The following is a 24,298-nucleotide window of genomic DNA, read 5'->3' as shown; positions in this document are numbered from 1 at the left end:
AGAATTTGTTAGCCTTCAGTGCTCCTCAATATTTTTTTGTTGGTTTTAGGGTCGTGGTCTGCATCTTTAGTGTGCAAATTACTGATACTGTTGATCTAATGAGGAATCTTATTGCACCAATTCATCACTTTTATTATGGGAATCGGGTTGGCCACAATGTGTAGCTCCTATTCCAACAGGAGCACATCCAGTGGCGAACCTTTAATAAACTACGATTGCCAACAGAGCAATGTCTTCCTTCAGTGAACAAGTCAAAGGCAAGCTTGATCGTTCTGTGTAGCGGCTGTGAATTAACAACCTTTTGCTGTACTGTGCATATATTTTCTGATTATATAAACAGTAACTGCTGGGTGCCATTCTTATATTGTAAGAAATCAAGCCTTCTTAACTTGCCCATCTCTCAAGTACCTCCCATTTGAAATTAGCATGAAATCTTGAAGGTTTTTCAAATCTAGCCATATACGCACATGTATTCCCTCCAGTGGTGGCCGGTCCTCATTGGGACATGTAGGGCAGAAGACAGGGAGCCCAGACAGGAGGTGGAGGCAGAGTTAATGACAGGCAGAGCCACCAACTAATTCTACTTTGGTCTCCATCTTTTTCTCTGCTGAGTTCCACAAAGGCAACACTGAGATTAAGTGCTGCCCTTAGACAGTGCTACCCTCTGGACTGGTTGTAAGCAAGTCAGCAAGCAGTGTGGACTGGCTGAGGGCTGAATCAGGCTGCTGGGGCAGTGACTCCTTTGTAATAATAATAATAATAATAATAATAATAATAATAATAATAATAATAATAATTTATTTATACCCTGCCCATTACCCATCTGGCTGGGTTTCCCAGCCACTCTGGGTGGCTCCCAACAAAAAATTAAAAATACATTAAAACATCGGTCATTAAAATCTTCCCTAAACAGGGCTGCCTTCAGATGTCTTCTAAACGTCAGAGGGTTGTTTATTTCTTTGACATCTGATGGGAGGGCGTTCCACAGGGTGGGCGCCACTACCAAGAAGGCCCTCTGCCTGGTTCCCTGTAACGTGGCTTCTCGCAGCGAGGGAACCACCAGAAGGCCCTCGGCACTGGACCTCAGTGTCTGGGCTGAACGATGGGGGTGGAGACGCTCCTTCAGGTATACTGGGCCGAGGCCGTTTAGGGCTTTAAAGGCCAGCACCAACACTTCGAATTGTATTTGGAAATGTACTGGGAGCCAGTGTAGGTCTTTCAAGAGCTACCTTCACATGCAGCTGCCTTCACTGATTGCTTCCCCTTTCCTCTGTCAGCAGTTCCTTCCTCGGGATAAGATGGGGCCATAGCTCAGTGGTGCAGCCCATGCCTTGTATGAACCAGGCATCAGGTTCAGTCCTTGGGATTCATGATTAGTAAAGGAGCTCAGCAAAGTAGCAGTGAAACCATCTGCCTAATACCTTGCATAGCTGCTTCCAGTCAGAGTAAACATCACTGACCCAACGGACCAATGGTATGACTGGGGGAAACTGAGAGTGTAAAGAGTGCCACTCCCTGTTCTCTTCTACCTTGAGCTAGACATCTTCATCATGCACTATTTGGTGAGATCAGTCCTCTGTTTCCCTAATTCTGCCTTTAGGATGAAAGAGATGTTTGGCAATCAAATCAGTTCTTCTATATCTGCCATGGGAACAGTTGTACCCCTGTGATCCAAAAATGCAGACACACTTCAAAACCTGGTCTTCAGATTTGCTTGTTGTGTTCTCAGGGCACAGTGGCTATTGGCTCATCTCTCGGCTCAAAGTGACAAGAGAAATTAATGTGCTCTGTTATTGAAATGTCCCATACTTTTTCCCGGCTGGAGGCAGCAATGTGGAAACTACTGTACTAATGTCAAACGGTATGAACGAGGGGCTCCATTATACAAATAGTGACACTTTCTGTCTTTCTTCATTTAGGAACATGTGGCATGCACATGGGGGAGAAATCCTCCCCTGGTTTGAATTGTGTTATGTTCCTGGAGTCAGAGGCTTGTTCTTCCTTCGATATTTACCATGTCTCCAGACAATCACAGCAGGCCGTTTCTCCCCTTTGAGATTCACGGTGGCCTTTGGTTTATACCTCGTTCTCCTCTCATCAAAGCGAAGAAGTCGATACATTTTTGTCATTTTATTTCATGCGCGGTGTTTCCCATTAAAGGCCGCTTCTGAGAAAGCTGAGCTTAGTGATGCTTGTGGGTTTTCCCATTTGTAAATGGAAGCCATGTCCATTTATAAATTGTGCATCGTGATAATTAAGTACTACTTAGTCCATTTATTTCAGTGAAACCTTTGGGCTTGTCCAATGAGTAAATGGAAAAGCACAACAGAAGATGAGGTGGATATGGGGAGTTATCTGCCAGAAGGGCAGGGGGCTGCCACTTGAGACATCTCAGTTGGACCAACTATTGACTTAGAAGGGTATTTATTGTTGAACTGTTTGCTTAACCTCGAGGCTAAGACAGCTGCAAAGTGCTCCATGTGAGGTTGCCCTTGATCTGCTCACCCCTGGATGCCTTTGGAATGAGGGTCTCAGAAAGCCACTTGCGAAGCAGATTATGGGTGTTTCCTTTTACATAACCCATGCGCTGCTCTGTTTGTGTTTTCAGGCCACTTTTCCCATCCCAAAGGCCTCTTAAGTTGCTTGAATTTTTTTAAAAAACCAACAACAACACAAACATAAAATCCAAAATCAAAACCATCAACAACACAGCGCAGAGCAATCTGTACGCTTAAACATACAACGGAAAAGCAGAGCAGCAAAAAATCCTTCCAGACCAAAGATCTGAAAGAAAATTGAAACAGTCTTTTCAGTTTAAAAGTCTAAACAACAGCAGTGGGGTGGGGCATACAAATCTCATAGGGCGACAGTGTTCCTCAGAATGGGTGCTGCTACTGGAAAGGCCCTGCATTGTCCCATGTGACTGCATCTCTGATTCTTCCTAGGAAAGAAGTGCATACCTCCCAATATTTCTCCGATGAAAATAGGGACATCCTGTGCCATTATTATTATTATTATTATTATTATTATTATTATTATTATTAATACCATGCCCATCTGACTGGGTTGCCCCAGCCACTCTGGGCAGCTTCCAACATATATAAATACATTAAAAAATTAAACATTTTTTAAAAAATCCCTCTACTGGGCAGGCTTCAGGTGTCTTCTAAAGGTTGTACAGTTACTTACCTCCTTGGCTCAGGGATCGCACAACTCCATACCTTCCAACATTTCTCCAATGAAAATAGGGGCATCCTAAGGAGAAGCAAGACATTCAAAAAAGAAACCAGGACAGCTTCTGTAAATCTGGGACTGACCCTGGAAAATAGGGACACTTGGAGGATCTGGAAGCAGGGCAAGGGAAAACCACTCAAGCCCCTTTTTTCTACCCACGGGGTAAGCAGAAGGGTGGGTGACCCCATCTGCTGCCCCGATGCATCCTATGTGAAAGCAAAGTGTTAACAGTCCTTTTCTCTACTCCTCTCCCTTCTCCAGCAGCTATCAGATTTCTTTCAAAGATTTCAGAAATGGAGCAGATATTTTTGGGTGACGGGTGGATTATAAACACTTTTAATAAATAATACAACACAATATTTTTTTAAAAAAAAGAAAGCATGAGAGAGAGAAATTACATTTGGACAAGAAGCTTATAAAACACAACTGATGCATTTCGCAGCAAAGAATCATGCTTTTGAGGTGGTAAAATGTCTCCACTTCCAGACTAGGCAACTTCAGAAATTTAACTTCGAATTGGCCCATTCTTTCTCTCTCACGCGCACATTTGAGAAATATCCTTGTCTTTCTAGATAGCATGGGATCATAGTTAAAGGGCATACAGCTTGAGGAAACATTATATATAATATGACATTTCTCAGGGCATAGCGTTACTGACCCAAAACACTCTTTCTAACATGTTTGACGCCAAACCTTTCCGATGCAGCCCTGACCCAGACAATGGTAGGTAGTTGGGAACTTTGGCTACGAATTAAAGATTCTTGAACTGGTGCCAGGATCCCATGTTAAAAGGATCTTTCAAGGGTAGTTAATTTCACTGTAAATACATTTTCTGTTTTGTGTAAATTAAAAATTAATCTGAGTAACTGATCAAAGGGTGAGATCTTTGGGGGGGGAAATACACCGCAAGATAAGCCCGAAGATTAATGAATTTCCTTCATAGCCTACTTTTGGGTAAATGCTTTATTGGTCATGGAGTGGCCCCAAGACAAATATTTAATTAGAAATATACAGAGCTGGGTTTATTTAACTTCAATTGGGATACATTGCTTTAACTAGGCTTTGGGAGATGCTATGAACAAGATCCCATCTTCCTTCTAAGAAGGGCCTATTATGAAGCTTAAACAACCCCTCATTGTTCTAATAATGTTGGAAGCCTGACTTAAATGTACAAACAAATGCAAAATAAGGAAAGGCAGGAGGTCAGCACTACAGCTGAAGGCTAAGAAAAGGACTTATTATGTGAAAACATTGTTTGTAGCTACGAGTACGTTGCCAGTGTGGAGTGACTTGACTGACGGATTGTTAAACTGTGCAGTTGTGCCAAACCAAATCCATGATCTTGAAGATCAGATTGCGTTTAGAAGCTGCTGACATTGCTTGGCACAGCATGGCAGACCAGTGATGGAATTACTGGCGCTAATGTCCTCTAGTCAGCGCTGGCTCCGGGTCTGAAGGCGCCATTTACAAAATAGCTTCTGGGGCCGCCTCCCTCTTCTGTCAGTGGGACTCTGGTTTTGTCATCTGCTGTTGGATCTCTGCCTACCAAAGTAGCACCTGGTTCCTGAGCTTTTTCAATTTCCCACAGTGCTTCAGTGTTTTCTAGGGCACTGTGGGAAATCCAAAATGGTGGCTCGATCCATTTGATGGGTGCTGCTTGGAGTGACAGGCCAATTTTTCCTTTTTTTCTGAGGGGGACCCAACAGCTTTCAAGGATGCTAGGTATGAACACTGGTCCTGCCTCTAGCAACACTTTCTTCCCCTCGCCATAGAATTGAAAAAGAAAACTTGGTTTGGTTGGTTGCTTAATATTACAGTGGTACCTTGGATTACATACGCTTCAGGTTACATACGCTTCAGGTTACAGACTCCGCTAACCCAGAAATAGTGCTTCAGGTTAAGAACTTTGCTTCAAGATGAGAACAGAAATTGTGCTCCGGTGGCGCGGCAGCAGCAGGAGGCCCCATTAGCGAAAGTGGTGCTTCGGGTTAAGAACAGTTTCAGGTTAAGTACGGACCTCCGGAACTAATTAAGTCCTTAACCTGAGGTACCACTGTATATGGAAATAATTGAGCCTTTGTGTTCTGGTGTGACATTATAGGGTTCTGTGCTGTATATGGAATCCAGGGATTTCCTCTCTCCTGATGCTGCTACAATAATTCAGGACCCCCTTCAGATATTGCCACTTTGGAAAGAAGTTGTTATGCTTCCTATTGTTCTCTGCCAGACAGAGGGCTTACCTACACTTACCTTTCCTCTGCTCTTCCCAGGCAAGCTCCACCCTTTTCTGCTCCATGTCTGAGCACCTTCTCTTTGTTATGTAGCTTTCCCTGCAAGAACCCACTCTTTAAAGCTGAATCGGAGCAAACAGCAATCCATGGAAAATCCAAAATGATATTTGCTAAAGAGCAGGAGCGCTAAAGAGCAGGTTTTCATGGGAAAGCTCTGGGGCAACAACAACAACAACAACACAAACACACTTGAACTTTAAAGTGCAGAGCCATGCCTGGAAAGAGCAGGGGAAGAGGTAAATGTGGATATGCCCACAATCAGTATAGTCAAAAGACACAGTTAAAACTTCTATGAAGTATACATAGGATATCCTTTAGTACATATTTAGTAGACTCCAAACATGTTAGACATGCTCTTAATGTCATCACCTGCTATAGCATCGAAGGGCCAGTCCTTTTGAAGAGCAGCATGAGCTGTTCCTGCTTCACATTCTGTGTTCATGAACCACAAGCTGAACTTCTGTCTATAAGCTTTAGAATTTCAAGTCTGGGGAGTGATTATACAATGCAACAATCACTTACGGACATCAGGAACTTGCCTGTAGAAAGTTGGTATCGGGCATTTCTTTTTAAAATGACCACGTTTAAATGGCAAGAACTGGAGTCTCCCTTGGACGAAAATTGTTAGGTTCCCCCCGCCACCTTAAAATAAAAATAAAAAGTGGCCATTTCTGCAGAGGGCTAAAAAAAAAAAGAGTAAAGAGTTGGAATGAATTGGAACACCCCCTAAGCTGCCTATTTGATGTGGGTTGATCCATTCAGTGCCCTTATAAATTAAAATTACCAACTCCCACTAGCCCCTGTGTAAAGTCCTAGATTAGGATGGTGCTCAGCGGTTTAGCACTCAGGACACTTTTACAACACCGGCCTGCGTTAATGCAATCGGTATTTTACAACAGCGTGAGCTCGTTTGGTGTGGGTGGTTCCTGGAGTAGGTGCTCATTGACCCTTCTAGCGATTTTCTTTGCAAGATGGCTGGTGACCAGGTATGGGAGCATTACTCATGCTGTTAATTGTTGAGCAGCTTTATTAATCAAAAGGTATAGAGAGAGAAGGCTGGTGTCGTAGGAATCCTGGGTAGTTACGGGCTCAGTCATACAATTGCAGTGATTGCCTAAAGCCTCATTGCAAGAAGTTGGCAATCACTACTCCGCAGTCTGAGAACCAGGGCTATGTTGCAAGCTGAGCTTTGCCTTCCCCGACCTCCCATAGAAAATGATTTATGTCACTGCTACTCAACATATACCTGGTTTCCTGGAAATAACTCTTTGTGTACAAAGGTTCTGTGGTATTAGGTGGTCACATGGAGAACTCTCCCATGGCTGAGAGGAGATGGCGTCGTCCTCATATACTGTATTTCTTCAGTTGTGTGTGTTGTCCAGGGAGAATACAATAGGAGCCAAGGTCCCTTCAGCCCTCCCCCCCAAAATATCTGAGGGGGCTGGTCTCCCCAAAGTTGATGGGCATTGCCATTCAACTGGTGTGTGTGCGTCAGCTGGGCGGGGTATAAATGATAAAATTATTGTTATAATCAGTTATATGGGGCAGGGCTTACCTCCCCCCTCCCCCCATTTTTTATTCAAGTTGGCACTTCTGCAAGGAAGGCGACCTTGGAACAAGGCACATTGGCCTGAGTTCCATAGTGGAAGAAAGGGGGGTGGGAAATATAAATGTAAAAAGTTAAACAAGGAATAAATGATAGATAAACATGGGTTGGGAACATGGTGCCCAGGGGTGTCAATGTGCCAAACGGTACCTCCTGAAGGGCCCATTAAAGGTCTCAGTAGGTTTCCCCTCAAAAACCCACAACACAGGATAGGCTGTATTAGGGTTGCCATATTTCAAGGCACAAAAAGTTGCTGAGCTTTGGGGGGGGCAGGAGTTGTTGAGCTTTTTTGGTTCTGAACACACCATTGATAGGGGAGGGGCATGTCTGCACCATTTTTGTGTACCTGCTTCTTTTCCTGCTCTTTTTGATGTGGCAGTCATTATATCACCCCCTTCCCAAGTCAGCCATTTTGTGGCTGGCACCCACAGCTCTCTCTATTAAATGTGCCCACTGGTGACCCAACATCGATCTAGATTCCTGCTCTGCCTTCAAATGCAAGCTTAGTTTGTCAAAGAGCCATCCGTAACTCACACTTCAGTACTCTTTGCACAGCTGCGTCATGTTTCACACTTAAGAGCCATGATTGCACATTAAGAATTGGTGACATCGGCCGCAACCTTGTACAGAAACCTCACCTGAGGAATCCATTAAGCCCACGGCAGCAATTACAGCAACAGGAGAAATGGATGTATCTTTCCACAAGGTCAGGCACTAACCAGCACATAAATGTTAAAAGTTTTGCTTCTAAGCACTGGACCTTTAAGTTTCACCTCTCTCCCATCTCCTGTGTGGCTTTGATTTGGGGGGGGGGGGACGGACAACACACCGAGTTCCATTCTCTTGTGCACCAAAGACCCTGGAGAATATGGGTTGCTTTGAATGAAGTCTAGCAGGACAGGTTTTAAAAAATAAAATGAATCAGGTACTTGATCCTTGTAAAAAGTATTCATGGCCTGCCCAAACTCTCCCATTATTCTCACAAAGAAAGACATGTAGTGAGGCAAAGATGAAAAGGGGGGGGGGGGAACGGGTCAGAGAATCCTCCTCTTCTTAGTCATCTTTTCCTCCTCTTGAATCTTATAAGAAGCTTTCTTTAGGGTCCAATAATAATTTTTCAGTAACCTGAATGTTAATGAGCATTGAATTAGGTGGCTTTCAAAAGGGGATTAGAGAAATTCATGGAGGGCTACATACATTGGCTGCATATGTTTTACCTCCACTTAGCCACAAGTCTTTGGCTAAGAGGGGAGGATGGAAATATTTCAACAAATAAATAGGCAGATCTGTTTCTGAAGGAGGCTAGAGGTCAGGGGTGGTCATTGGACTCCAGTTGCCATCAGCCAGGGATGGTCAGGGATGATGGAAATTAGGAGTCCAACAGCATTTGGAAGATGCTGGTGTAGTGGTTAAGAGCAGTGGCCTTCTAATCTGGTGAACCGGGTTCGATTCCCCGCTCCTCCACATGCAGCTGCTGGGTGACCTTGGGCTAGTCACACTTCTTTGAAGTCTCTCAGCCCCACTCACCTCACAGAGTGTTTGTTGTAGGGGAGGAAGTGAAAGGAGATTGTTAGCCGCTTTGAGACTCCTTATGGGGGAGTGAAAGGCGGGATATCAAATCCAACCCCCCCCCCATTCTTCTTCTTCTTCTTCTTCTTCTTCTTCTTCTTCTTCTTCTTCTTCTTCTTCTTCTTCTTCTTCTTCTACATTAGCTATCCCTGATTTATGGTATTTCTATATGTGGAGGTAACAGAGGCAGAAGGGGGAAAATGCTTTTGCATATGGTAAACAAATTTTAAAAATCTCTGCTGGAGGTCAGTTGGGGAGAAAGGGAAGCTCTGAAGTATCAACCGCAAGCCCTCCTGCAGAAGCATCCCATAATTGTCATCATTTTGCAGGTTTAAGCCTCTTGCTTTCTTTTCTTTTCTATTTGGGGCGTTTTAACATTAAGAGTCTGTTGCTGCAAATTACCTAGTCTACATTTATTCTGGAAGGTATGTAAAAGCAGCTGGAATTGTTGTTGTTGTTTTTTGCCTTGAAGTGGCACAGTGTTCTCTCTGCCTTCCTGAGGAGTGCAGCAAGTAGGTCGCTATTGTTTTCTGGGGGGGGGGGCGTTCTTGCGCCTTGTCTCTCCAAAGCCCTTTTTGCTGATTCCAGGGCTGCGAGGGAACATTTGGACACGCTGTGGTTTCACTTGATCTAATGGGAATCCACTGGGCAAGTGTCAAGTACTCAGTTCACGAGCTGTCACTTAAAGCGCTGTTTACGGAGCTTCTAGAAACTGTGCGGTCAGCCCTTTGCCGAAGAATCCTATGACCAGAGAGAGCATCCTTTCTCTGTGATGTTGTCATGACCAGCTCCATCTGTCTCCATAAAGGATGTTCACTAAATAATTCAGCAAGGCAACTTGATATGCCATCCATCTCCCTTATTACCCCAGTGACCTGATGATAAGGCTCTGCTTGTTGTTGTAACTGCTCGGCGATGTCACATAAGCTGCTACAGTCTGAAAAATAAACACAGCAATGCAATCTGGTCCACCCCCCCCCCCATCGCCCAGTAAGGGTTGCTGGATCACAGAGTTTGATGTGAATTTGCAGGGCTTTAGCTTCTTTCTCAGATAAAGAAGTGCCATCTTAAGATACAGGGGTTGGCTGTTGTTCCTCAAGGCTCAACGCTATGTATCCTCACTGTTCTAAAGAATCAGATTTGTATAAAGCAGATGTCTCCTATGTTGTGTCAGCCTTGGGGTTTGGATGCCAAATCATCTGACAACTTTGCCCCTTGCGGCAAGACCCTTTGCAGATAATATCAGACACTTCAAAGGATGGTATTTGTGATAGCTTGAATTGCTGGAACCGACCGAGTTGGTAAAGCAAATCGCTTTATTTTGGAACTTCACAAACATATGCGTACACACCCCTCAGCTTAATGAAAGTACAAAACCTGAAATACACTGCATTGCATTCATCAGGGGTGTCCAGTACAGAGGTGCCCTACAGAGATCATTGGGCATCCACAAACAGCATGGTGAATGGTTAGGTTTGATGAGAGCTGTAATCCAGTAACATCTGGAGAGCATCGCGTTGGCGTAGATCAAGAACGGACAATGCCTGTGTTCTCAAGGATTCCTGTGTTTCCTTGCCAGTTGCGGACTGGGAGCAGGAAGTGTACTTTGGCATGCAAACAGAACCCCTCATGAGTAGTCAGGCTCCATAACAATGATGGTGCCTTCAGACAGTGAGAGATTCACACTTAAAAAGCATAACTGCTTCGACAGAGTGTGGCTATTGCATAGAAAATTCAAACGAGAAATGTGAAATTAAAACACGGGGTGCCTCTGTTTCTTACAACTTTCACTCATCACTATGAGTGAATGTGTGAGCAACTATTTTACCATCTCTTGGTTGAAACTGGGTCGGATTGCCAGGAATTAGATAAAGTCGAATCTAACCGCTTGGGAACTGCCAGTTGCCCATTCATTCCCTAGTGTTAGATCGTAACTGATGTCCATTCCAAATGTTCGTGAATGCAACTCTTGGATTTCTGATTTTAGCTTCCTGGTTTCTTTTCTTACTAGAAAAGCTCATCTCTTGAGTTTTAACAGCATCCATCTTCCTGGCTGTGAAAGTCATTAGAGCAACCTTTGTGAAGTGTGTTCCCCTGGCTCACCCTACACCTTGTCTCTTAATGAAACACCCTCTTAAAGTGTGCAGCACTGAGGATTGAAGGTTGCCCTCCAGAGTTAGTTGAGCCGAGCTGAACCGGCTGTAGGAGAAAGAGGAATTAATATATTCAAGGGATCCGAAACAGTCCAGTAGACACTACTCTTGACGAAGTTGAGATCTGTAGTATGGAACCCATTGGAAAGTAGGAAGTTGCCATTGGTCTGTCTAGCTCACTATTCTACACTGACCTCTCAAGTGGGCACCATTGGCATTGTAAGGGAACAAGGGGGCATTCATGGTGAGTTGTGGCACCATTTCCCCCCAGAAAAATAGCATTGATGATGACCGTCTTCAAATTGGGCTGTCAGGTAGAAAATGGAGCAAATTAGTTCTCTCTTGCACCAATGTGTTTCCAATTACAAAGAAAAGGATTTGGACTAAATGTTAGGCAGAACTTCCTGATGGCATAATCTGTTCAACAGTGAACAGGCAGACTGCCTTGGCTAGTGACTGAGTCTTTAATTGGAGGTTTCTAAGTAGATGCTGGATGGTCACCTATTAGGGATGCTGTAGAAGTACATACCTTGCACCAACAGACAATTGGGCCAGACGACCTTTAAGGTCCCTTCCTGCTCTATGGGTTGTATTTGATGTGCTGCCACCAAATTGTTGATGGGGACAGACTTAACTCCAGTGATCCAAAGCTTGCACTGGCTGCCCAGTCTCAAGGTTCTTGCATGAATTCACAATGTTCTTAACAACTTGGGTCCATGATATCTCAGGTACTGTCTAATCCCTTATATCCCTGCCTTTGTTTCCAGCATTCCATATAGTTCAGCTTTCTCGAATTCTGTTTAGTGTTCCTTCTGTATTTCTGATGTCCTGCAATCTCCTCATTTCTAAAGACCATTTGCGTCCTAGTGGCGGGCCAGGAGTTATCAAGCAAATAAGTGTAGCTTGTAAGGATGGAAAATTCCTCATCTGGAGACAATGAAATAAGAGGAATTGATTTTGAAAAACTGATCCGGCATCCAGGTACAAATATATTCTCTGAAATATTTAGAACACAGGTTCTAAATATAATGCAGGTTTAGAATATCACTGCCAGCCGGAATGAGAAAAGGACTGTAAAACCTCTAGGACAGGGGTCAGCAAACTTTTTCAGCAGGGGGCCGGTCCACTGTCCCTCAGACCTTGTGGGGGGCCAGACTATATTTTGGAAAAATAATAATGAACAAATTCCTATGCCCCACAAATAACACAGAGGTGCATTTTAAATAAAAGGACACCTCCTACTCATGTACTCATCCTACTCATCCTACACACTGATTCCCGGACAGTCCGCAGACCGGATTTAGAAGGTGATTGGGCCGGATCCGGCCCCCGGCCCTTAGTTTGCCTACCCATGCTCTAGGAAATATCTCCTGAAATTTGGTCTTCAAAGTCAGTTTACCGTGAGCTCAACATTATCGGTATAGAAATGACAATGCAAAGGCATTTAACACCTCAGATATGAAATGAGATGTAGAAAGTTGGAAATGGCAACTGTTTGTACTGAGCCAAAAACAGAGCAGACTTCTTCCACATATGGTGGACAAAACTCATGTATTTTGGGAAATTATGTCCAAGCAATATTGTCTTTTAATAACATTAATGTACCTGTGGAGCCTCTTGTTTTGCGTTCTCTGTTTCATACCAGATGGGTATTCTTTAGAAGAAAACATGAGGTAGCATTGAATATGTGGTCGTCATTGGAAACATAAGCAGATACCTTTGAAATGGGGGGGGGGGGAGGCAGGGTTCTCTTTTACTGGTAAAGTTGACTGTGTACTGTAAACCTCCCAATGTATTTGATTAGGAACATAGGAAGTAGCCTTATGCAGAGTCAGACCATGGGTCCATCTACCTCAGTATTGTCTACAGTGACCGGCAGCAGGTCTCTAGGGTTTCAGTCAGGGGCCATTCCCAGCTGTACCTGGAAATGCCAGGGATTGAACCCAGGGCCTTCTGCATGCAGAGCAGATGTTCCACCACTGAGCCACAGCTCTTCCTCACTGTGCTAATGAAATACGGAGTCCAGTAGTTGTGTATCTTGAAGGACACGGCCGCAAATCAATTGAATGGTTCCCCAAATAAGGGTTAATTCTCTGCCCGTTGTAAATCGCTCCTGATGGCCACTGCCCGGCAGCTGCCATATGTTTCATATAATGTTCCTCCAAAACGTATTATATATGTAGTTTTATAGCACTACTTGGAAGAATTTGTGGGCAATAACTGCCTTCTTCCTTACAGACTTTTGCAGGTGTTAAGGTGAGCAGAGGAGCTCCTCTTCGTAGTTCCATCCCTCCTTGGAAGTTTAGGGGTGTGTGGCCTGAGGGCAGGCCCGGCTCACCCATGAGGTGGGGTGAAGCAGCTGCCTCAGGTGGTGGAAATACCCGAGCCAGCGTTCCCTCAAGTTGTGGAACTCCCTCCTCGCAGAGGTGTGCCTGGCACCTTCGCAATATATCTTTAATCATAAGCTGAAGGTGCATCTTTTTATCCTGACCTTTGACTGCACACACACACACACTTTAATATTGTATTTTTACATTGTTATGACCCACCTTGGCCCTTATGGAAGAAATCTAATTACGGTAATCATAATACATTGGTGTCTCCTTCCCGTCACCAACTTCTTTTTCTTTAGCAATGTCTCTCTCATGCAAAGCAAAGCAGTAAAAAAGTGATGAGGCAAACACATGTTCCCAGCAGTACATAGCCCCTCAAGAGTTGTATTCTGGCCGACACACAAACACATACACACGTTCTTATATTCCAGAGGAAACTCCCTCAGTAACATCCATGGTAACAATCAGCATTTTGATATCATTTGCTAAGTGTATTTCCCTGATAACAATTTCAGACCATTTGCTTTGAATTCTGTATGGGCAACCCAATCCACATTTAAGCAGAAAATGATATAGGAATGGGACAACTATGATGGTAGGCAGTGATAAGGAACAGGTGCCATCTTGTGACACCAGCACAATCCATTGTTCCCTGAGAATCCTTTCAGTTGCCTGGTTCATAAAGATTGTTACAAGAGGACAGGCCCTGTGGTTTCATGGCACAGTGGTACCTCTATTTGTGAACGCCTCTGGTTGCGCACACCGTGGGTTACGAGCTCCGGTAACCCAGAAGTAGCCGTTCCCGGTTGCGAACTTTGCCCCGGTATGCGAGCGGAAATTGCGTGTCAGAGGCGCGCATGCAGCGGGAGGCGCACTTTCGCTAATGGCCCCTCATGTTACAAGCGGTTTCCGGTTACGAACGGGCCTCCAGAACAGATTCCATTCGTAACCAGAAATACCACTGTGTGTTTAAATGTGTTTAAGTGTGTTAAATGTGTTTAAAGGGTAAAGGGGACCCCTGACCATTAGGTCCAGTCGTGACCGACTCTGAGGTTGCGGCGCTCATCTTGCTTTATTGTCCAAGGGAGCCGGCGTACAGTTTCCGGGTCATGTGACCAGCAGGACTAAGCCGCTTCTGGCGAACCAGAGCAGCACACGGAAACGCCGTTTACCTTCCCACCGGAGCGGTACCTATTTATCTACTTGCACTTTGACGTGCTTTTGAACTGCTAGGTTGGCAAGTGTGTGTTTAAATGGTAGCTAAAAATCCTTGGAACCTTTTACACAATTATTTGTCCCATTAGCAACATGAGTATTCTGCAGACAGACCTAGAAGTGTTGTGGAAAAGAAAATAGGCCTCAGAAGGTACCCTTGACAGGTTGTGAGGCTTGACTCTGAGCTCTAAATCAGTTCAAGCTGTAAGAACACAGGCCTCAGAAACGCTCTGATTCCAGTCTCTGAAGGTAAACTGGATGACAGCTGCACCATGCCACTTTTTCTCTGGGCAGTGAAATCTGTTTTGCGTAGGTAGCTTTCCACTGAAGGTTGTTATCTGCTAAAGAGGGAATTCCCCCACTTCTTTAACAAGTTCTCCAAGGACACATTCCCTAGGTTTGGCTGTGGAGAATCCACTGTCTCTCCTTACCTGCAGCGATACCAGCCTGCCTTCAGCTCACTTTGCAATTGAAATGTCAACCCTAATTTTGTGAAGGAAAATGGATGGAAATGTTGGTGTTTTAAAAAAATGCTTTATTGACTAAATCCCAAAGGATTTATTAGTCCTTTGCACCGGAAACAACAAAGTCTTGTGGCACCTTCAAGAACAGATTGATCATGGCAACAGCTTTGGTAGACCATAGTCAATTTCTCTATTTGTGTTCATCTAGTCCCATTGCCAAGATGACTGTGTCATCAAGAACTGTTTTGTGAATTATAATGACATGGAATGCAGAAAAAATACAGACGGTGATAATTAGGTACTCCTCAATGTCTACTTAATTTCTCCCACATCTCACTTTTTACAGTTCTTTCCCCCAATGCATATATGAACCTGCAACTCAGGATAACAATTCATGCATCTGGCGAAGTGGACTGTAGTCTACGGTAGTTTGTGCCATAATAAATATGTTAGTCGTTAAGGTACCACAAGCCTCTTTGTTGCTATTGAATAAAATTACCCAAATCAGATGGTTTATAAGAAATATTCCCCTTCAAAAAGCCACAGTGCAGCCAGCAGTTGAGAGAGCCACTCATTACATACAGTTCATTCCATTTTGGTAGCCTAAAAATTTGTTCTCCGGTGCAAAGGCAGGACTAGAACCAAATAGCTGGAAGCATATTATATCTAAACATCAGAAGAACATGTCCAATAGCAAGAGCTGCTTGGCAGTAGAACAGACCATCTTGTTTATTTATTCCTTGAGGAGCTCAAGGTGGGGCAAACGATTCCCCCCTCTTTCTATTTTATCTTCACAGCAACCTTGTGAGGTAGATGAGGCTGAGAGATGGTGATTGGCCCAAGGTCACCCAGGGAGCTTTGCGGCCAAGTAAAGATTTGAATTCCTATCTCCCAGGCCCTAATCCAGCCCTTTAAACACTGCGCCACACTGGCTGTCCCCTTGGGATGTGATGGACCATCCTTCTTTGTAGGCATATAAGCAGATGCTGGACAGCCCTCTGTTAGGGCTCATGCAGTTGTACCTGCATTACAGATCCTGTCTTGAGCAGGAGGCTGGACTAGATGACTTCCATAGCCCTTTCCGTTTCTGTGGCTCTGTGCACGAACTATGTTGTTGTTTAGTCATTTAGTCGTGTCTGACTCTTCATGACCGCATGGACCAGAGCACGCCAGGCACTCCTGTCTTCCACTGCCTCCCACAGTTTGGTCAAACTCATGTTGGTAGCTTTGAGAACACTGTCCAACCATCTCGTCCTCTGTCATCCCCTTCTCCTTGTGCCCTCCATCTTTCCCAACATCAGGGCCTTTTCCAGGGAGTCTTCTCTTCTCATGATGTGGCCAAAGTATTGGAACATCAGCTTCAGGATCTGTCCTTCCAGTGAGCACTCAGGGCTGATTTCCTTAAGAATGGATACATTTGATCTTCTTGCAGTCCATGGGACTCTCAAGAGTCTCCTCCAGCACCATAATTCAAAAGCATCAATTCTTCGGCAATCAGCCTTCTTTATGGTCCAACTCTCACTTCCATACATCACTACTGGGAAAACCATAGCTTTAACTATACGAACCTTTGTCGGCAAGGTGATGTCTCTGCTTTTTAAGAAGCGCATACTTTCCCTCGAAATAATTCCGGGCACTAGTTTAAGCCTTACAGTGATACAGTTCCTAGCAACCCTCAGCAAAGCACAGTGCCCAAAATGGTCTGAGGGGGAGGATGTGTTTCAAATCTACTTTAAAGGCATAGTGTGTATGCAACCCAAGTTCCCATGAAGTGAGACAAGCTAAGGAAGATACATGAAGGGTTGCCTTGGAGACAAAGCAAATGCACTTGAGGAGAATCACTAGGCAATTATCCATATGTGTTCTCTCCTCCCTCTTTCCTCTTCTTTCAAATAAGATCAGACCAAAGGTTCACCCCATGCTTCGGCATCCTGCTTCCCACAACAGGCAACCCGATGGTCTGAGAAGCCCTTATGCAGGGTTTGAAGTCTATAGTCCTCCATGTTGCTTCTGGTGTCTAGTAGCTCTGAACATGGAGCCAATCATGACTGAAAACCATCGATAGTCCACTCCTCCATGAATTTGTCTAATCCTCTTTTAAGGAACTAGAGGAAGCTCAGTGATAGCTCAGCACGAGACTCTTAATCTTGGGATTGTGGGTTCAAGCCTCAAAAGATCCCTGCACTTCAGGGGTTTGGAGTAGATGTCCCTTGTGGTCCTTTCCAATTCTGTGAATCTGTGGGTCAGTCCATTAGTCTATCTAGCTCCAGCACTGCATGCACTGACTAGCAGTGGCTCTCCAGGGTTCCGGACAGGGGACATTCTCAGCTTTACTTGTAAATGCCAGAGATTGAAGCTGGGATCTTTTGCACGCAGAACACGTGCTTTATCAGTTCTGCAGTTCTATGAAGTAAATTGTGGGCTGTGTGAAGATGTTATTTTGTCTGTCCTGAATCTTCCATCAGTCGTTTTCACGGGGTGACCCTGAATTATAGTAGTAGTAGTAGTAGTAGTAGTAGTAGTGTGTGTGAGAGAGGGGGGGTAGAGGGAGAGGATATTAATATCTATCCACTTCCTACATACGAGGCATAATTTTATATACCTCTGCCGTATCTCCTTTAGTTGCCTTTTGCACTGAATCAAAAATCCCCAAATGCTGCAGAAATAGACTTTAGACTGATGTGAGTCCTCCCTCTGCATTTGCTGTACGTCAGGGATGGGGAAGCTGTGCCACCCCCCCCAATGTTATAGGGCTTCCATCAGCCCCAACAAGAATTGTCAGGGATCATGGAAGCTGTGGTCCAGCACCTGCTGGAGGGTCACAGGTTCCCCATCCCCGCTGTAAACAACCGAGATGATGCTCAGCTTCCATGTCAGCTGTTGGCCTTTTCCCCAGTTGGTTCAGATCACCCAGCATCTGCCCTTGGATTTAGGAATACCTTAAACAAATAAATAGCTGCATCTGCTGGCTGGCTGTTCTTCATGAATTTGCCTCATGATTTTGTGAACCCTGTAATCTATTCTGGCTTTCAATGCGTATTTCCTAATGAGCTCCAGAGTCTAAGTTCTTGTGTTATGAAAAAATCAAATAATTGCTTCCTGTTCCTCCCCCTCACCCAGTGCAACTCATGACCTTACGTAACTCTGTGGTTGTTACACGCCAGTAATTCCTTTCCAGCGTTACGGAGCTCTAAACTGCTGTAGAGAACTTGATTCATACCCTTTCTCTGTTTGCTATTTTTTGCTTCTTTTTCTTGTTTGCCTTTTCTTGTTTGTTCTCTGTTTCTATTTTCTCCATTGCTTTCTGGCCCTTTCCTGGTAGCGCCTAGTGATGGCTACAGATGCAAGCAGACAATCAAACAAGTCAGCGTTGAAGTGAAATGGCTGAGCAAACTCCGCGTGCCAAATTCAGAATCTGAATATTTAAAAACGGAGAACATGAAATTCAGAATCCAAAATACTCCTGCGTCTGAAATTCATCAGTATCCGAACATTGGCAGAATTTCAATACGGACACTTTCCTCTATCAAAACCTGAAATTCACCCCCCCCCCAAAAAAACTGAAAATGCATAAATCTGAATTTGGGTGGCAAATTTGCTTGCCCTGTAGCAAGAACAAAACAAAACAAAACAAAACATATAACACTCTATAATGACCCAAACCAATCAATGTGTACAATTGAAGTTGGTTGGAAACCAATAATTTTTTCTGCTCCCACTTGCTGCTGAATGCCTTCCTTAATCTGTGCTGCCCATTCAGATCCAACATCATAATTTAACACTATCCACATCCATTGAGAGCCAGTGTGGTGTAGTGGTTAAGAGCGGTAGTCTTGTAATCTGGGGAACCGGGTTCGTGTCTCCGCTCCTCCACATGCAGCTGCTGGGTGACCTTGGACTAGTCACACTTCTCTGAAGTCTCTCAGCCCCACTCACCTCACAGAGTGTTTGTTGTGGGGGAGGAAGGGAAAGGAGAATGTTAGCTGCTTTGAGACTCCTGAAGGGGAGTGAAAGGCGGGATATCAAATCCAAACTCTTCTTCTCTTCTTCTTATAATATGAACATTTCATCAACTGGCCCATTTTCATGGCTTGGCAATACAGAGAAGTCCCTTACATTTACTTGGCTGTTTAAAAGTAGTCCTGACAAGAGGTTGTCCTATCAAATGGCTGTTAGCCATTGTCTGAGGCGATGCCTGTGGTTTCAGCAACATTTCCAAGGAAAACTGTTGCACTAAACAAGTTATATTTGTTTCTGTTTTGAATTATGATTTTGAAAACACAAAGTCCTTGTTTGCTTTTGCCTGGTTGAGTTTGGGTCCATTTCCTCCATACTTTAATTAATGTACGCTGAGTTGACTATAAAATACGTCATTTTGGGGTTTTGGCAGGCAGGCTTAGCAAGGATGTATCAAAATTCTTGTGCTATGTCCAGATTAAGCACGACAGCCTGGGTTTCTAAAGCAGTCTCCTTTCCCCAACAGACTGCAATGAAAGAAAGCCAGGATTCATGCAAAGACATGTATGTGTGAGAGTGTGGGTTTGTGCAATAGAGCAATAACCACAAATTATTACCGTATTACTTTATGGGGTGCAGTTCACCTCCCATTGAACCCCTGCATTTTAAAGATTGACATGCCACGCAACATTTGCATGGCAGTTTGATTAGTAATAGTTGTTTTCAGTCTTTGTCCTCACAGTACCCCATGTCAGTGGTGAAATCCCGTGCTGTTAACCTGTAGTCATAGCAGACATGTAGTCAGTGGTGGACCTAAATTTCTGGGGCCCTGAAGCTTGAACTGCCATGGGGGCCCCTTGGCCCCTTCACAACCAGCACTGAGAAGAAGAGGAGTTTGGATTTGATATCCCACTTTATCACTCCCCTTCAGGAGTCTCAAAGCGGCTAACATTCTCCTTTCCCTTCCTCCCCCACAACAAACACTCTGTGAGGTGAGTGAGGCTGAGAGACTTCAGAGAAGTGTGACTGGCCCAAGGTCACCCAGCAGCTGCATGTGGAGGAGCGGAGACGCGAACCCAGTTCACCAGATTACAAATCTACCGCTCTTAACCACTACACCACACTGGCTCTCTGGCCAAGGTCTGGGTAATCACTGTTATCTTCAATGGGGCTGTTCCACGACAGATCACCACACCTTTACAACATCTGTGCTACTGACTATCAAACTTTGGGATTGTTGACATGTTTACCAAAATAAAAAATCAATCAATTTGAGCAGTGCCACTCCAATTAGGTCTGCTAGACCCCAAAATTTGAAGCAATAGGGACTAATGTTGCTTCTCGGGGCCCCCTCTGGGATTAGGCACCCTGAAGCTTCATCAGTTTCATAGTAGATCTGCCTCTTCATTGCACCTCTGAAATTGCACCCTGTGCTTAGCAAGTAAGTTCTAGCCTACTTGCCAAACAATGACCCATTCCAGAGTCCTACTCCAACTTGATGCGAGCACATAATTAAACCTACATTAGCACAATCAGATCCCACTGGATCCTGCATAAATGGGTCCTTTCTGGCCCCACTGCTCCCCCCCTTTCTCCTTTCTCCCGTGCACACCCCCTGATCACATTGTGTTTTTCTTGGCAACAGCTGCTCCGGCACTCAGAGCAGGGTTGGGTTTGGTCCAGCTGCCTTTATAGACAGTTGCCAGATTCTACAGTTTTAAGACTCATTTTGTGGGTTTCATGGCTGCTGCTGTATCAGAGCATAGGATTAGGGCCACCCAGCAGGGCTACCACCTGACTTACCAGATCTCCCTTGCCACACAACTCAGACCTTCCAAGTGTCCCTATTTTCCAGGGACAGTCCCGGATTTTTGATTGACCCCAGAATTCCCCATTTTTCCTTAAAGGGTAAAGGGACCCCTGACCATTAGGTCCAGTCGTGACTGACTCTGGGGCTCATCTCGCTTTATTGGCCGAGGGAGCCAGCGTACAGCTTCCAGGTCATGTGGCCAGCATGACTAAGCCGCTTCTGGTGAACCAGAGCAGCTGTTGTTGTTGTTGTTGTACGTCCCTATTTTCATCAGAGAAGTATGACAACTATCCTCTCCGCCTCCAATCAAGCAACATCATCAGCCAGTGAACAAATACTATATGTGAATATGTTTTAGATATGAATATGCAAATTAAAGAAGGGATAAATGGAAATGAGCAGCAACCTGACCACCATCTAAACATGCACAGTTAAAAAGACTGATTGGCTAGTTCTTTGCAAGCTTGTGATTCTGGAGCGGACATGTCAATGGAAAATCCCGTTTATATTTACTACAGGCAAAAGCAATTCCAAACCCAAACAAGGCCTTATTGGGTTGCCTGTTAATGTTATAGTCCAGAATTTTGGCAGATGTGCTTAACTTTCCTTCCACTGGCTTTAGAAAAAGTTCTGCTGAATAACATCACCTGAAGATTTGGCCATGCGCCTTCCAGGCTTAAGGCTGTGGTCATAAACACACAACCAGGGAGAAAACTTCCTAGTGGAACTTCCTTCTGAATAAACAGAAACAGGATTGCACTGTAAATCCATATAATCTTTTCTCATCGAGGCATCAGAAACTTTTATCATAGCTCAATACTGAACGTTTTGATGATGAATTTTTCACTATGTAGTTTTATAATGCCTTGCGGTCAATCATATTCCCAGGGTGGTTTACAAAAAAAGAAAAAGAAGAAAAGGGTTAAGTATTTATTAGTCTTCCACCACTGTCTACTGAGTGTATTTGTCCAGGGTTTGTGATATGAACCCATGTAGGCAATCCAGCCACATGGGCAGGGAATAATAATAATAATAATGGCTGGTGTTATCATTTGGCCAACTAGGCAGCCACTTAGGGTGCAGACTTCAGAGGGGCACAGTACTGACTCTTGAGAAGCACCACTTTATACAGATTGGTTTTTGTTACATTTTATAAATTTCTGATAATATTTTATTTTATTTTATTTTATATTTTGAAGAGTTCTCCCAGCTTACATACACTCAGCAATGTTGCAAAAGAGACTGGTAGGCTTGGCAACTATATCAACTGAAGATGCCCAAGCACCAGCACATAGAATCACAGAAACATGAGACTTGTAGAGTTGGAAGGCATCACAAAGGTCATCTATAGTCCAGTCCCCTGCAATGCAGGAATCTTTCAGCCAATGTGGGACTTGAACCCAGGACCCTGAGATTAAGAGTCTCATTCCTTGCCAACTGAGCTACAAAGGCAGGAATGAACGGGTGACAAAACTTGCAAAAGGAAAAGGCACGCAAAGTGAGATTTTGATATGTCTGAAATTGAAACAATTCAGAGACTTAAATTTTAACATCACAATTCACAAGATTATTCGAAATGATTTGTGCGCTAAAACATTTTCTTCTGTATTTGAGAAAGATTGTTGTATTACTTACTATTGCGATTTAAAACAAACTTAGCAGCTTTCATTTTTTCTACAAGGCATCTGTTTTTGAAAATTGAAGTTAGCAAATTTTTTTGGGGGGGGGGAGTTCAAATGGTTAGGCTTGCCTAGGGCTTAAAATAGCTCTGCATGTAGGTCAACCCTTAAAAAATCAGCATCCCCAAATTTCCAGGGCTAGTTTATGAAAAAGGTAATGAACATAGCTGCGAGCAAGCAAAATGCCACAGTAATAAGTAACTGCTATCCCACAGCACACCACATTTTCTGGCTTCTGACCTGACTGGCTTCTGAAGGCCAGAGAGGAATAAATAATGGAGAAGGCAATTGTACTCAGTGTCCTTGGAATTTGAAAATTTATGTGGAGAAAGTCCATTTCTTCTCAAATGTTGGAATCTTCTGTGGGCTTTGCTAAACTGGAGCCTGTTTTCCCAACGTTTCGCGGAGTCCTGCTCAGAGATGGGCGTTCAGCTGGCCTGTTCTTTCTCCTTGCCGTTTTGGAGGAGGACGCTTAACCGTTCCAGCCTGCAGGGTACAATGCTGTTGCCTGCTGAGCCGCCATCTGCCTTAGGTTTCCCTGCCTATCACAGCGGGTGTCCCTTTGGCGCTTTGGCCGGCACGCTGGTAGCTGCCTCTGTGGCACCATAAGTGGGGCAGCCGACTGTTGTTTCCCCCTAGTCAGCACTCAAGCCACACCATTAGCTGGTTCTCCTTTCTGCCATTTCTTCCCACTGGGAACATTTAGCAAACCTTTTATAGGAGCATCGGTTTCCATACTTCAATTTAACAAGGACCAGCAATGTGGTGATGTCTGTCCTGCCCTGGCTTCCAAACCCAGCGTTCATTCTCAAAGTCCTTGATGCCATTGCTGAGAAATCCTGAACTGGAGCCCTAAACCGTTGTGCATGACAATCTCCATACGGCCTATAGCAGTTCTGCGATATATATTCATTGCTAGTGCAAACACGGGTGGCGCTGTGGGTTAAACCACAGAGCCTAGGACTTGCTGATCAGAAGGTCGGTGGTTTGAATCTCCGCGACGGGGTGAGCTCCAGTTGCTCGGTCCCTGCTCCTGCCAACCTAGCAGTTCGAAAGCACAAAAAGTGCAAGTAGATAAATAGGTACCGCTCTGGCGGGAAGGTAAACGGCGTTTCCGTGCGCTGCTCTGGTTCGCCAGAAGCAGCTTAGTCATGCTGGCCACATGACCTGGAAGCTGTATGCTGACTCCCTTGGCCAATAAAGCGAGATGAGCGCCGCAACCCCAGAGTCGGTCACGACTGGACCTAATGGTCAGGGGTCCCTTTACCTTTACCTAGTGCAAACAAACAAGGTTAGTGACTGTGGCACAAAACCAGGGAGTTTTGAGGCTGCCCATACTCAGAGGCATACCTACTGTAGGCTCCAGTGTACCCTTGGCAAGGAGATATATCAGAGTCTCTGAAGCCGGGAGAGTATGTGGACCAGAAACTCAAAAAGTTTGCTTTTCGTCACCTTTTGTGGCCCGCCAGTGTTCTACTCTTCCTCCCCTCCTCCTCCTCCATTGGTCTACCTGTTTGCCTGCTTTCCTGCCTCCCTTGGCTCACTGCTTTCCCTTTTGCCTCCTTCCTCCCTGGCTTCTCTTTCCTCCTCCTGCAACTCTCAGCCAGTTGCTTCATCTTTCTTCCCTCTGAGCCCCACTGAACACTCTGCTCAGAATTGGGATGCAAGATGACCTTAACAGATTGGAAAACTGGGCCCAACCTAACAAAATGAATTTCAATAGGGACAAATGTAAGGTTCGGCGCTTAGGCAAAAAGACCCAGCTAAATAGATACAAGATGGGGGGCACCTGGCTTGCATCCTAATGGACTACAAGCTTAACACAAGTCAGCAGTGTGATGCAGCAGCAAAAAAAGTGGATGTGATTCTAGGCTGCATGAACAGAAGTATAGTGCCCCCAATAAAGGGAAGTAATAGTACTGCTCTATTCTGCCTTAGTCAGACCACACCGATACTACCTTGTCCAGTCCTGGGCACCAGATTTTAA

At 44.6% G+C, this 24,298-nt stretch overlaps 2 protein-coding genes across 2 annotated transcripts in view; one reads left to right on the top strand and one right to left on the bottom strand.

Moving 5' to 3' along the window:
• Positions 1-24,298, top strand: part of PRICKLE2 (prickle planar cell polarity protein 2) — a 251,058-nt gene that overhangs the window by 117,947 nt on the left and 108,813 nt on the right. The window lies entirely within an intron of this gene.
• The window catches only part of LOC310757157 (uncharacterized protein C3orf49), a 285,131-nt gene continuing 284,344 nt past the window's right edge, over positions 23,512-24,298 (bottom strand). The window contains exon 6 of the transcript XR_014545045.1: positions 23,512-23,584. The gene's annotated coding sequence lies outside the window, so the exon portion shown is untranslated. The remainder of the gene's footprint in view (positions 23,585-24,298) is intronic.

The sequence above is a fragment of the Podarcis filfolensis genome (assembly GCF_964270895.1).
Source record: "Podarcis filfolensis genome assembly, chromosome: 2".
Classification (NCBI taxonomy): Eukaryota; Metazoa; Chordata; class Lepidosauria; order Squamata; family Lacertidae; genus Podarcis; species Podarcis filfolensis.
This window is presented reverse-complemented; position numbering and strand designations above follow the sequence as displayed.